The sequence below is a fragment of the Elaeis guineensis genome, chromosome 2 (genome assembly GCF_000442705.2).
Source record: "Elaeis guineensis isolate ETL-2024a chromosome 2, EG11, whole genome shotgun sequence".
NCBI classification, from domain to species: domain Eukaryota; kingdom Viridiplantae; phylum Streptophyta; class Magnoliopsida; order Arecales; family Arecaceae; genus Elaeis; species Elaeis guineensis.
Genome location: NC_025994.2, coordinates 3,747,809 through 3,763,183, shown reverse-complemented (window position 1 = coordinate 3,763,183; position 15,375 = coordinate 3,747,809). Strand labels below are relative to the sequence as shown.

Genomic DNA, 15,375 nt, shown 5'->3' with positions numbered 1-15,375 from the left:
CTCCCTGAGCTCTCCTCTCTCCATGCTCTCCCCTCTATCTCTTCCCGCCGGCGAGCCCCTCTCCACCACCGTCATCCACCGTTTGACTGCGTCCACCGACCGCGGTGCCTGCCGTCCGCCGTCTGTCGGAGGTAAGGTTTTCAACCTTTTTTTTGTTGATCGGGCCACCAGGGGGCGGAGCCATCCGTGGGGGGGTGTCGTGGGCCGCCGGTGGCGCCATGGGGCTGGGGAGGGGGTGGGCAGCCGGCGGCGATGGAGACGGGGCCAGGGAGGCTATTGCCGGCAGAGACGGGGGGGTGGGACGGCCGAAGGGGAGGGGGTGGGATCCAAACAGGAGTGGGGCGGGTTGGGGCTGGAGAGGGGATGGGGCCGAAAAGGGGGCGGCCGACAGCGATGGAGACGGGGCTGAGGAGGGGGTCGGCTGGTAGGGAGGTTGTTGGCCGGCGGGAGGGGGTCTGGGGCGTAGGCAGCGGGATGGGGTGGGGGGCAGGATGGGGCCGGGGGGATGGCGCCGGGGAGGGGGCGGCCGGCGGCGACAGAGATGGGGAGGCTATCGCCGGCAGAGATGGGGCTGGGAAGGGGGTGGCCGGTGGTCGAGGGAGACAGGGCCGGGGAGGGGGCGGCGGTGGGGAGGGGTTTGCATGGTGGGGAGGGAGGAAGGGAAGAGAGAAAGGAGGGGGGAAAGGAAAAAAAGAAAAGAAAAAAAAGAAAAAAAGAAAAGAAAAAGAAAGAAAAAAAGAGAAAAAAGTAAAAAAATAAAATATTAATCAAATATTTTACTATTTGATTAATAAAAATAAAATCTGAATAACGATCCGAATTGGATCGAGGTCAGAATCTGGGTCGAGACTTCGATTCGGATTGAGATCCAGATCGGGATCTGATCCGGGGGCACAGGGTCTATGACAGTGCTAGCACCGTAGGAGCGGGGGCTATGGGAGGCCAAGTCCGGGCGGCACGGAGTGTGTGACGGCATCGGTGCTGACACCGTGGGAGCGGGGTTCACGGAGGCGAGTCTAGGCAGTACGGGGTGTGTGACGACACCGGCATCGTGGGAGTAGGGGCCATGGGAGGTTGAGTCCGAAGCTCGTTTAGGAAAAAATTATTTAGAAAAAAATATTTTTAGGTAAAAAATATTTTAAAAAAATAAAAAATTATAAAATAAAATTTAAGTAAAAAATATTTTAGAAAAAAATAAAAAACCATCGAGTCCTCGGGATTAGGTTTCGTGTTATTATTTTACGTTAATATTATTTTGCATATTCAACTACTTATAGTTTATTTTATATTTGTTACATAAATTTATTTTATATTTATTACATGCTCAACTACTTATAGTTTTCGTTATTATTTATTGCATGCTCCGACGGAGGTGTAGAGGCAGGCTACTGAGGATCGACAGCGAGCTCATGAGTTGGCTGCATGTATCGACGACCATCAGCGGCTCTAAATTCAGATAATAGAGTGGATGGTGCAAATGAACCGGATGATATAGCTAATGAGGTAGCAGCAGGCCGATCCGAGCGCTTTCCTTCTCTAGCTCGTTCTCTTTCTACAGATGCCGACATTTGACGGCCATATTTGACGGCCTGTTTATGTAGTTTTTTATTTTTATTTCAAAATCTTATAATTTTAATTTAATATAATAAAATAATAAAATTTATTTATGAGTTTATTGTGTAAATTTTTTATTTTAATTTTTTATTTTAAATTATAAAAAATATTATAAATATAAATTAAAAATATATATTTATAAATTATTTTTTAAAAAATATTTATAAATTATTAGTGACAAATTATTCTCGATGAAATATTGGTTGCCAAAAATATTTTACTACGATGAAAAATTGATCATAAATAAAATTTTTAATAAATTTAAAAATATTAAAATTTTATATTAAATTTATAGCAATGAAAATATTTTCATCACTAATAAAGGCATTTGCGATGAGAAATTTTCATTGCTAATATTTTTAATTTGATTTTTATAAATATTTTTAATTAAATTAATACTGATGAAAATATTTTTATCGCTAAAAATTTTTAAAAATTTAATTTTAAAAAAAATATTTAATTAAATTAATAGCGATGAAAATATTTTTGTCGCTATTAATCTATTATTTATTAGCGATGTTAAATTTCATCGCAAATATTTTTTTTACGACTAAAATTTTTTATCGTAAATAGTTTTCGAGAAAACAAATTTTTTTAATAACAAAAATTTTTCATCGCAAATAATGATTATTTGCGGTGAAATTTTTTTTCCATCGTAAAATATTATCAATGATGCGATTATTAACGACAAAATATTAGCGACCAAAATTTTATCGCTAATAACTATTAACGACGAAAATAGGTTATTAGCGATAAAAAATTTTCATCGCTAATAATCTATTTTGTTGCAGTGCCTTAAAAGTCGGCGTTTGGAAGGACGACTTTTGTCGCCCCCCAAAGGGCGACTCGCTATTTCATAAGGCGACTATGATAGTCGTCCTTCCACAAGGTGACTATAAAACTCACTATTTAATTATTGATTTTTTTTACTGACTCAATGATTTTCTTGGCTGACTCATACTCTCATACGACATGAGAAGGATCAGATGGCACCTAAAGTTGCCCTATCATAGGGTAATTTTTTTTTGAACAGTAATTGATAAATATTTTTAAAAAATATTATTTTATAAATTATTTTAAAAATAACAATAACCTGATTTTATAGTGCATATTTATGGACCGTCTATATTGACTAATCATGACTATCCATTTCAATCATGTTGAAAGAGTTCCAGTGCAACACATTTTTGGCATCATGCATCATGATTCACGTTTTCGAAACTTTCTTGATTTGCATGTTTGTTCTATATATACAAGACAAAATGATCTTGGACTGGCATTGGTAAAATTAAAGGTGCTGATAACAACGTGCTACCTACACTTGGAACTGGTATTTTTATTCTTTCACATTCCACGGGAACTTTGCAATCACAACAGTTGTACTATGTTTCAAATTTCAGGGGATCTATTCAATTTTACTTTCGAAAAAACCTTCTTTTGCTGGACTCAAATATCCAATAATTGGATGAAATCGATTCATTTTTCTAATATATGAAGAGGGTACGAAACTCTGAATTAAGCATGCTTACTGTTGAAGATAGAGATCATAAAAATTCATCGGTCATTATTATTCTGCTCAACCAATCAGATTTTTTCTTGTTTCTTTGATGGTTGAAGGATCTGATATTGCTATTTTTATATAGCATGTCTTTTTTTTTTTTTTTGAGGTAATTATATATATAGCATGTCATGCTTTAGTGGGTTCCTGTGTTGTTAAATTTCATAACCAACTGCGGTCAGGTAGCCTTATCCCACCTATCTGGAGCCTGAAGCCTTCTTTACGTTTGTAGTAGCTGACTCATTCCCATTAATTAAGAGCTTTGTTGTCTGTTACCACTAGTATTCACAAAATTAATCTCACAAATTTCATCTTTTTGGACCCTCTGAGACAGAAAAAGTTGCTCTCCTTGCTGGTTTTGTGTGTTATTTTACCCATGCCAATACCATCTTAGTTAATTCTCCATGGTACATAATCAAAAACATGGTTATTGTGTTTGTACTTTCTACCCTTTCTTCCATTATTTGCATGCGTTTGCTTACTGTACATTTGCTTTATTTACTTGCGCACCACAAAGTCTCACAAACTTGTCTCTTAATAATCATGTTGTTATTATCGCTTAGCTATCAGTTAATTTCTTGTCACATCATCATTTATCCAAAGAAATGGACACCTTTACGGGAAAAGTTGTGAAACACAAACATAAGCGTGTTCGACAAAGTGATGCCCCACAAAAAGGGTGCACTTGGGCAGTTATAATTAAATCTTAATGGTGCCATATTCTTGGCCTCTCTTTGCCAAGATTGGATTCAGATTCTACTGCATGCAAAACCTGAAACTAGAAGCAAGTGTATTGAGTCATGGATGCGTTGACCGAATCCTATAAGATCACATCAAACATGCCACTCAAAGAAACTATTTTAGTTTTTTTAAACTGTTGGGACTATTGTTGAATTTGTAGCTGGCTTGATGATATTTTTTTATAGAATAATTTCTGTCTCTTCTTATAGCAATATAGGAGAACACTAATTATATCTATTTGGTATGTATTTTATTTTAAAGATTATTTTGAAAGAGTACAAAATTTTATTAAATTTGTTGTTGAGAAAGGATCAATGAATGAAAAGATTTTTTATCCATGCCAAAAATATGTAAATAATTCTTCTCTCGATCCTCAAACTGTCGAAGAACATTTGATATGGAATGGTGTTACAAGAGAACATACTGAATGGATATTTCATGGAAAATCCATATTGTTATCTTCATGTAATTAACTCTCACATACAGAATATAGATCTAATATTGGAACCAGTAATCTACAAAGAAATCTTTCAAGAGAAGATGATATGAGGGTTTGCTCATAGATGCTCTAGGATTTGGTGCTGAAAATTTACGAGATTTCAGTAAAGGACAAGAAATAGATGTGATGCCTGAGAGGTCTACGTTTACTGACTCTATATATGTTGAGAGGCTCCAACATTCATCTAATGATCAGACAGAACATCACTATCATAATTTATTGAAAGATTGTGACCAAGAACTATATCTGAATTATAAGAACTTTTTGAAAATTTCTTTTCTAGTGCATTTATTTCATTTAAAATATTAGAATGGATGGGTTGGTAAGAGTTTTTCTATAGTACTGCTCTCATTATTAAAGGATGTATTTTCTAAGGGCACTATTTTGCCAACTTCTTATTATGAAACCAAAAACTAGTAAAAAAATTGGATCTTGGATATGAGAGGATTTATAGTTGTCCAAATGATTATATATTACATCAAAATGAAAATGCTAACCAAAAGTCATACAATGTCTGTGGATCTTCAAGATGGGCATCACATAAAAAAGATGAGGATGATGTATTGAACAAAATTGATGCTACTCAGAGTATGAAAAAATAGGCTAAATTTTTGCATTACTTTTCTTGAATACTTAGATTAAAAAGGATCTATGCATCATCGATCGAAGATAGCTTTGTCGATGAGGGCAGGATGAAGGTCGTATAAAAAATGAAATGTTAAGATATCCAACTAATAGTTTAGCATAAAAAGTATTTGATAATAGGCATCCTGATTTTGCCTCAGATTTTTGCAACATTAGGTTGGTTTAGCTACTGGTGGCTTCAATCCATTTCAAGCATTGAGTTCTACTTATAGCATTTGGCCAATCGATCTGATTCCATACAATTGGCCACCATGGATGCGTATAAAACAGTCTTCACTTATCTTGTCAATGGTTATTCCAGGTGATAAGGGTCCAGACATTGATATTAATATTTTTTTTTAACCTTTGATAGAGAAATTGAAATAGCTATGGGAGGATATCGATGCATTTGATGCTGGTAGTAGTCAAACATTCAAATTGAGGACCACTCTTATTTGGACTATCAATGATTTTTTTGTATTTGCCAATTTATCCGAATGGAACACAAAGGGGCATACTGCATGTCCCTATTATGGGGATTCTATCTATTCACATTGGTTAAAATATAAAGAGAAGTTCTGCTATATAGACCATCATCGATGGTTGGAAGCCGACCCGCATCCATCTCGATTTCAACAAGATATATTTAATGGTACTATAGAATTGTGATCTGCTCCTATACCACCATCTAGAACTGAGGTTTTTATACAAATACATGGCATAAATCACAAGTATGGTAAGGTTTCCAAGTATTATAAGAAAAGAGGAAGAAAAGATATTGAAAGCTCAATAAATGAAAAGTTGACAAAGGATGTTATTACTCACAGTCATGATGCAGGGGTATTTAAGAATGCCGACAACTTCTACAATGATGATGATCACATAGATGAAAGTCAAAATGATGATGGTATAATAGAGGTATCTACACATAGAGTTGTTAAGCAGTTGTGGAAGGAAAAAAGTATTTATTTATCTACCTTATTGGGAGTATAACCTTCTCGAGTATAATTAATCTTGACATGATGCATATCGAGAAGAATGTTTGCATTAATTTTATTGAAACATTGTTAAATCTTGATGAAAAGAATAAAAATAAATTAAAGACACGTTTAGATCTGAAAGAGAAAGGCATAAGACAGGAGCTTCATCCTAAAGAGCTTGCTAATGGTAAAGTTTATATACCTCCTGTATGTTATACAATATCCATTTAAAAAATTTTTTTTTTTTTGATATTTCTAAAGAATATCAAGATTCTTAATGGCTATGCATCAAATATTTCAAAATATATAAATCTCAAAGAGTAGAAACTTTCAAATCTTAAAATTCATCATCATCATATTTTGATACAAGATATTTTTTTACTAACTTTAAGGTCATTAATGCCCAAATAAGTTGTTGCTATGGTTGCTCAATTATCATCATTTTTTAAGTCATTATATTCCAAAGTTCTTGATCCACAAGAGCTTGATCAATTAGAGTCTGATGTTGTGCTTATAGTTTATGGAGAAGATCTTTTCTCTTGGATTATTCATTATCATGTTTCATCTATTTGTTCACTTAGTTGTAGAAGCAAAATTTGATGGACCGATACACCGCAAATGGATATATTCTATTAAAAGGTGATATTGCTAAACTTTATAGTTATAATTTAGTATTAGTAGTGTCATACTCATATTGATATTTAAATAATTTTTTAATTTTTGAATGTATCTTGTACATTTAAAGGATTATCTATGAAATAGAGCCTATCCCAAAGGCTCACTTACGGAAGGATATATTGCTAAAAAGTGTTTGATGTTTTGTTCAAGATATCTTGAAAGTTTAGAGGTCATTTTTAATCGATCTCAAAAAAATTATAATATTATCAATAACTCAGATATTTATAAGTTCTCAACTGTTGGAAGAGTTCTGAAGAAGATTGAAAGTGTGGCTTTTAATAAAAAATCCTTGATACAAGCCCATCATTATGTATTTCTTCATACTGATATAATTTATCAGTATCACATGTTAATATAGTTATATGTTCATTTCTTTCATTATCATTATATGTAATATTCTTAATCAATGAATTAATTTTATTATAGTAAATTTTTGGTTGCTCAAAGACAAGCAAATCATAGCATTCGACTCAATCCAAAGATTGAGCAATGATGGTTAATCGAGTTATTTCCAAAATGGCCTTTTAAACAAGTTAGTCATCTATGTGAGAAAAAAGATTGATTTTGGAATATATTTATTAACATCAAACAAATAATATATTAACAATTTTATCATAATTTTTAGGTATCGATATGATGGAGAGTAGCTATTCGGATAAATTAATTGTCATGGCTTGAGGTCCTGATAATATTATCAACACATATAATGATTTCATTATTAATGGATTCAAAGTTCATACAAAAGAACATAAAAAATTTTAAAAAATCTAGAACGATGGAGTCATGGTGGAAGTAGATGGAAAGACTTATTATGATTTACTTGCGGATATTTTTAAGTTAAATTATTATGAAAAATTTAAATAGTATTATTTTGATATAATTGGGTGGATATAAACTTGCCAAGAGGATTGAAACAAGATACAAATAGGTTTACACTTATAAATTTTTCAAGATTGATACATACTAGTGTGTTATTAACCGATGATCCATTCATTTTTTTCATCTCAAGCTCACCAAATATTTTTTGTACAAGACTAAAAAGATAATGATTAATTAGACTATTATTGTCAGAATGAAATCTAGAGATTTGTATAATATAGGAAAGGATTTGGAAGTAGAGGATGATGAGATTTATACCCAATGTATGTCCTACAATCTTGCTTCTACTAATGATCTACGAGCTTGGTTTGGACGGATATTGAAAGAGAAAATATCAACTAATTCTTAATTGATAAGAGATATTTAAGATATGCATATTCTATATAAAATATTATATTATATTATCATGTTCATTTAGTAAATCTTATTTCTTATTAGCAATTCAATTAGTATTATATTTATGAGTTGATCATTTATAACAACTGATTTTTATTTCTATTTGTGAATGCTATGTGTTATCATGTCTCAATGTAGATAATTTGATGATATTAAGTTGCAAATTTTTCTGGATGGATCATATTCTTATCAACCTCGACAGTTGAGGCAACCACAGCAGTTTGGGACTATCCATCATCCATGCAGTAGCTCGAGGCCGATCCTTCTTTATCCATGTAGTAGTCTGAGCCACAGTACGATCCTCCTACTAACGAGGATGCTATCCAGGATATTTTGATAAAAATATTATATATTCATGACCAAAAATATCTACATGGACCAGAGATATCTGACGTTTAGCTGAGGATGAGAAGATCATCATCTAGTGCAATCAGATGGGGCAGGCTGTCAATAAGGCTGCAAAGATTATTGACAAGCTTTTTAGGTACTACTGCATGAAATGGTCAGCTGTGTCCTTTAAACTCTGCAAAATGAAATGATATGCTTCCTATATATAAGCTTGAGATTCTATACATAGTACAGATAAAAAGATAAGTTAATAATTTAGATTAAATTATTTATAGTCAATTAATTATATTATTTAATAATCAAATATCTTTTTTTCTTTATTCTAGAGTAAATTCGTACTCTCTCTAGACAGTCATGAATGGGTGCTGAAGTCTCTCAATCGAAAATGAAAAATAATTTAAGATAACACTCAAGGGGGACTACAAGAGAGAGAGATTGGCGGAGGATAATGTTGCTCATATTTGTCCTCTTTATATAGATCCTCATCAGTAGAGGGAGCTTGTTCATTATTAGTTCTCTGAGAAGGAATATATAATTGTATATACTTATCATATATCTTATGTTATGTTAATTATTAATATAGATTGGTCATCCATACAGGATATATCATACTCTTTACTTTATATTATATGCATATTCTAATATTGGTAGAACTACTCGAGCAGCTTTGTCTGTTCGTCATACATCATGGTCCAAGAGCTATATGCAACATAAACAAAAATTCGTATGCTTCTTTCAAAATCTTTAGCATATTACAAATATTTTAGACTAATTTGATATATATATGATCCTCATGCTTCTTAGTAAAACTGCATATAATATATCACGTATCATGCATGTATCAAGATACTTATAATTTTTATTGAAACTCTTAAAGTTTGTTAATTAAAATTTATGGATTATATATTTTGTGAATTTTATATTTTTTATAGATGGATGAGCATGGGAGCGAGCCTAGTCAAGTAGACTTTTATATGATAACTCATATTCATCAAGATGGCCATTTTATTACTAGCAAGTTGAGAGACATATTTATGTATATTTATATTCATTTAGTGCAATGATTTATAGTTTTATTTTTAAGTATAAAATTAATATATATTTTTTTTTGAATATAGGACAGAGCTTCATCCCTTGTTGTTGAGTGTGTCGGCAAATCCCCAACATCTATGGAGGCCAGTCGTGTCAAGATTCAGGTGATAACAGAACTACTAGGACTGGACCATTATGGTCGAATAAGGAATTATAGAGTTGGAGTCACCCCTACTCAGTTATCTCATTTACGCTGATAGACTCAAGATGCTAGAAAGAGCTCTAGCAATGTGGATATTCGTATGCTCAAGGCTCGTATGGAGGCATGGATTGAGCAGCAGGTATAAGCACAGATTGAGTAGCTATAGGCATGGGTGGAGATGCAGGTGTAGGCACAGGTAGAGATGTTGGTGGAGGCATAGATAGAGATAATTAGATAGCACTCTGATACTGTGATATCCACCATGAGGATTCAGATTGATCAGTTGACATCCATATTATAAATATTTATAGATTCTTCTAGGATATATATCTTACTATATTTATATTTGTTCATATACTTAATCATTTAATTTACGTTATCATTTTCGTATTCTCAACTACTAAAGTTTTTATATCTTTACTATAAGCTCCCAGTAGTTCCAGTAATCATAGAGTTATTGACAATCATGCTCCTATAGATCACTGATAGCCCGATGTCTCTATGTTTCTTTTGAGTTTTATAGATTTCTTTTGATTTCTTCTCTTTGATTGTGGATTGTAATTTATGAACATGATGGACAACTATCATGACTTTATTTAGTTATATAATATTTATTATGATTTTATGTTGGTGTTTGAATTTTGTTATAAATTTAGATAGCTTTATGTATTAATTATGGTGTTATGTAGAGTGTTTATTATATCTATGTTGGTATTTGAATTTTCTTCATTGAGAGGTTTAGCTCTCTTTTTTGTTTCTTGAGGTTTATACTTGCCACTATATCAAAGTATACACATACATAGGGTTTTCACAAAGTAGTCTTGAAATATTTTATATTTGTGCATTAGTAATATTAGAATCTTTGCATATTTGTTTAGTTCCACATGAATTATGCACTAGAAAAATTTTGGACACTTATATAAGGCCAAGGAACCCAAAAAATAAATTTTGTCTGGTCTTTCTAAATAAAGTTTTATATCATATAAATGATATTAAAGTGGACGCCTATGACCTATACAAACCAGAGGTGATGCCCAGACAAATCCTTGTAGACTGACCATGGGTGGTTTCACATTAGATATATATTAAGAAGATCTTATATATTTGTATAGGATCAAGAAATTGAAATAATACATTGTAACTAGTCTTTTTGAATGAGATCTTACAACTTATTACTTATGTATCCCTTGACTAAGTAAACTAAACGATAATCGAATACCCTGCTTGCATACTTTTGATGATACCATTTTTTATCTTTGAATATTTTTGCTCCTAATCCTAATACTTAACCAACCTCTTAACATGTGCCACACCACAGCCAGTCTTCTAGCAGCCATGTCTAGAGCAAGTAGAGAGCAAAATGAGCAAGATGAGGCTGAAACGTAAGTCTGAATTCACTATAAGCCAAGGGCATTTTTTAACCCTCCTTGCAGTCATGGTTAAACTTTTAACCATGGTTCAGTCAATGAAAACTAGTAGAACAACCAATTTGTGCAAATGAAAAACTTTACAAGAACTTTTGTATGATATAAAAAAAAAAAAAGATAAAGATTAATATAAAAATACGAGATACTAATTTGCAAAAAAACCATGCAGAAATATTGATGATAATGATAGGTTAAAATAATCTGCTATGATTCTCGGAGAAGAAATATATAACCACCTTGTCAAATTTTTTTATATTAAACACGTAATTTTCTGGAATACTGCTTTACATATATTGTTTTAACTGCCTGTTGCCACTTTCCAATCTGCAAGAAATCTTCTATCAAAAAATCTGCAAGAAAGCATCTAAAAGGTTTAAGCAGAAAAGGTAATTAAGATATTTTTACGTACCAAAAATATACTTCTATGCATAGTCATCAAGAACAAAAACTATTTGATTAAAATTGGAAGGTTAAAATTAAACCTAGACTAAGGAATAGAAAAAGACTGTGGGTGGATATGTGTTTCAGTTATAATACATGCAAAGTGTCAAGAGAAGACGCCAATCTTTCTACAAAATTCAGTAGTCTAAGAACTAAATTAAGAATCTAATAGGATAAGATTTATAAGGTCTACAATGTCTATCTATAAATTAATATCATATTTTTTAGAAATTTCCTGCCTGCATCAAGTTCTTCTGTACGTGTATGTGTGTGTACATATATTCTGAACATATGTTTGATTTTATATTATTTTGGGTAAAAATAAATAAAGAATAAATGAAGCTAGAACAATTAGTTGGGATCCTAGATTCAACGAAGTTATATCACTCGTAACTCAGGCTTTACACGTCTCTACTAGCATCGCAATATATTGAAAAAGTGCTTGCTTGAGCTGCAAGAGAGGTACCAAGGATACACAGTCGTCATGCCACATCAAGGAAGAGACATATAATGCCAATGGTCAAAACTTCCAATTTTCTCTTCGCTATGATGCAAAAGCCAGACAGGGTTGCATGGGATATTTATAATGTTCTAGGATCTCTCGTCATGAATATAAATCGCGAACGTCTCTAGAATTCAACTTAAAACAGAAATGTAATACAAATCTAGAGTTCGATAACAAATAATCTCTTGCCTTGGAAGCAAAATTTCACCTTTTGAGACATTTTAAACAACCACAACTACCATCATATTATATTGGCGTTATTGGGCGCTATTGAATAATTCCTAGACCGAAACAGACACTGCGAACTAACGATAGGTTTTCCATCGTTAGATAACGATTTACTGATCAGGATTCTGCAACTGATACTAACTCGCAATATTAATAGAGTTTTGAGTTTTTAACTATAGCTTTCTCATTGAACCTCTATGATTCAAGTTGTGTTAGAAAGCTTATACGATACATAAAATGCAATGCGGGAGTCATTTTATCATAAAGCTCCGTTTGTATTTTTTTGGTAAAATTTTCAATTTGCTACTATATATATAGCATATTGCCACTATAACAATTTGAATCATGGGGTACTTAAAAGTCTATTGCCACCATATAATCACAAGAATTTGAGGCTTCTTGTGGATCATCCATGATTTTTTGTTTTTTTTGCCCATGACCCTTTTCTTTTAGGGCTCGTTCTTTGAGAGGGCATGAAACTTGTGCGTGTTACCTAGGCAACACTTAAATAAATAATAATTTTTTATATTTTTTTGTGCACTAGAAAGTGGCTCCAAAATTTGTCATCTATATTCTGTTGCATTATAATCTTCTATACAAGTTGCTAAAATCTATCCATCTTTCCTATAACATCCTTTATGCTTCCAACCCAATTTGCATACTTATCATATACTGCCCTTTTGTCATTGAAGTCCAATTTTCTCATACCAAACTGGGCTTTCGGTCTATTAAAAATTATAGGGGCTAAATCATACAAGAGCATAACAAAATAGTTAAAACTGCAACCGATTAAACATGGGTAAGAAAAAATGGAAATATGAAATGAAATATAGCTTTCACCTATAAATTTTCATCACTGAAATGAAACAAGAGAACACTTATCATCTAAATTTTGATCACCAAAAAAATAAATAGAATAAAAGAGAGTACAACATTTATATAGTCAAATTTGGGAAAAATAATAAAATGAGAATTTTAGTACAAAAATAATGTGAAACATATCTTGAGAAACGCAGACTAAGAATACACATTATCGCTGGTAAAGAAAAAAAAAATGTTAAACTCGCTCATTAAGAAAAAGAAATAGAAGATTTGAAGTGAGAAATATAAAAGACTTGTCGGAATCCACCAATCTTCTAGTTAGAAATTGGCTGGGGATCGCAACGATGTCCCTAGATAAGGGTTCATTACAAATAAAGAGAGCGAGTGAGATATTAAGATTTATGAGTTCTTCCGCATAAGAGAGGGCATTTTAGAAACAAAAAAATATGACCACTTTATTCGACTAATGGGAAACCAACTCACCCTTCTTCCAAGTAAGTAAGTGTTTCTGTCTACTTCATGGACGAATACCATCCATAAAAAAATAACTTACCAACCTCACTTTTTTGATTGGAGCTAGCATAAGAACATAAATAAGTTGTCGATGGAAAGTTGCATAAAGTTCAAGACAAGTTGTAATATGTATGTTTTTTTTTAAAAAAAGTGCATGTGTTTAATGAATAGTATGATATGTTGATTTTAATCGTGAGCTTTAGAATAGGGGTTCCAAAATATATGGTTTTTTATAGATAGATATTTTATATTAAATTTTGTAGTGGGTGGAACGTCCATTCTTTACCCCAATTTGTTAATACAAATTCACTCTCTGCATCAGATCATAATAATATCATGAAATGCGAAGAGAGGATTTTACGCTCACCGTCAAATTCAATATATTGTTGATTGAAAAAGAAAAACCTAAGTCATTACTTAGATGATCTTAAAGATATAAATTAATTAAAAATAATTAATATATATTAATTTCTTTTAATTAATATATATATGCCTTGAACTGAACGTGTAACATATACTATATATCTGCAAGGCGAACCATACAAATATGCAAGACTATGGATCAAATCATAATAATTTTCATTCAATAATAATAATATTTAATCTCCAAAAAATTAATTTAATAAAGACTCAATCAATCATTCTCATCAATGAGTAACCCAAGAAAATTTGAGTCATTAGATTCCAAAATATTATTAATATCCAATCCAAAAAAAATCCTCAAGTCTAACCTAAACTAATAAAAAGATCAATTGACACAAATGACCAAAATAGCTAGATCAACTGATTATTCCAAACACACCATTAAGGCTTTCCTATTGAAAGGAGTGTTCGTTGAAAGGAGAGACAGTTGGCATCTCCCCTGACAGGGACGGGAACAGCCTTCGGGCTTTCCTGTTACACATGCGGTTAAGGCTACCTGCTGTGGCGGATCTTACCCAATTTTTTTCTCCTAAAAAAAAAAAATTTAATTACTCCAAACAATCTAGCTCATTTTTTGGAGTCCCAAGTAATTCATCATTCACAATCTAAAAATAGAAAACAAAGAATGTGTTACACCAACTTAGTAAGCAACATAACATATCAAAATGAGGTCTACACATACTGACAGATGGTAAATCACTCATAATTTATGATATACTATTAACTGGTTATATAAAAAATTCAAAAAATAAAATTCTTTTACTTTTCAAAAGTATAGCTTTTAAAAACTAATACTAATTCTAACATCAGGTTATGGTCATATAATCCAGTGGCATGGGTCAAATATGCATTGCACAAAATATAAAAAATAAATACTACTAGTCTAATTACCAATAGCTCGGTGTCTAAACTACTTTTTCAGATTATAAGTCGACAAGTCAGACATATAATCCCCATTAATGGGATCACATTATAATCATATTGAGAATATATATATATATATATATATATATATATATATATATATATATATATAATTTTACAAACTCCTCAGTCAAATTGTCCACCCATTTCTCAAAATCGATTATGTATTTAAAATAAATTATTTATAATAATAAAATAATATATTCTTAACCCATTTTGTCAGACATAAAATAGAGAGCATAATTAATCAAACTAAAAAAATTGACTATAATTTTCAAAAGCTTATTAAAAAGTATCCTTTGAAACATTAGATTACTTATCTCTATAAGCAACAAATCCAAGTCTAATGTTCAACAATTCACACTTTAACCCAGCATTTTAGATACACCTACTCAAGGTCGTTGAAATTTAAGATTTTATACTCAACATTTTAGAACTTCAACAAATAAGAAACCTAATAAAGAACTTAGATAGATCAGATTAAAATATTTTTGGGAATATGGTTCTATGCTCAATAAGAATGAAGAAGAATGAGGCTGAC

The 15,375-nt window shown here is 32.1% G+C and overlaps 1 non-coding gene and 1 pseudogene across 1 annotated transcript; both read left to right on the top strand.

Moving 5' to 3' along the window:
* Positions 1-252: 252 nt before the first annotated feature.
* On the top strand, positions 253-9,696 carry LOC140855189 (uncharacterized; annotated as a pseudogene).
* A 4,618-nt stretch (positions 9,697-14,314) lies between these two features.
* Positions 14,315-14,436, top strand: LOC114913057 (U6atac minor spliceosomal RNA). Its single transcript, XR_003799083.1, has one exon. It is a non-coding gene; the product is annotated as a U6atac minor spliceosomal RNA (small nuclear RNA).
* The last annotated feature ends 939 nt before the right edge of the window (positions 14,437-15,375 follow it).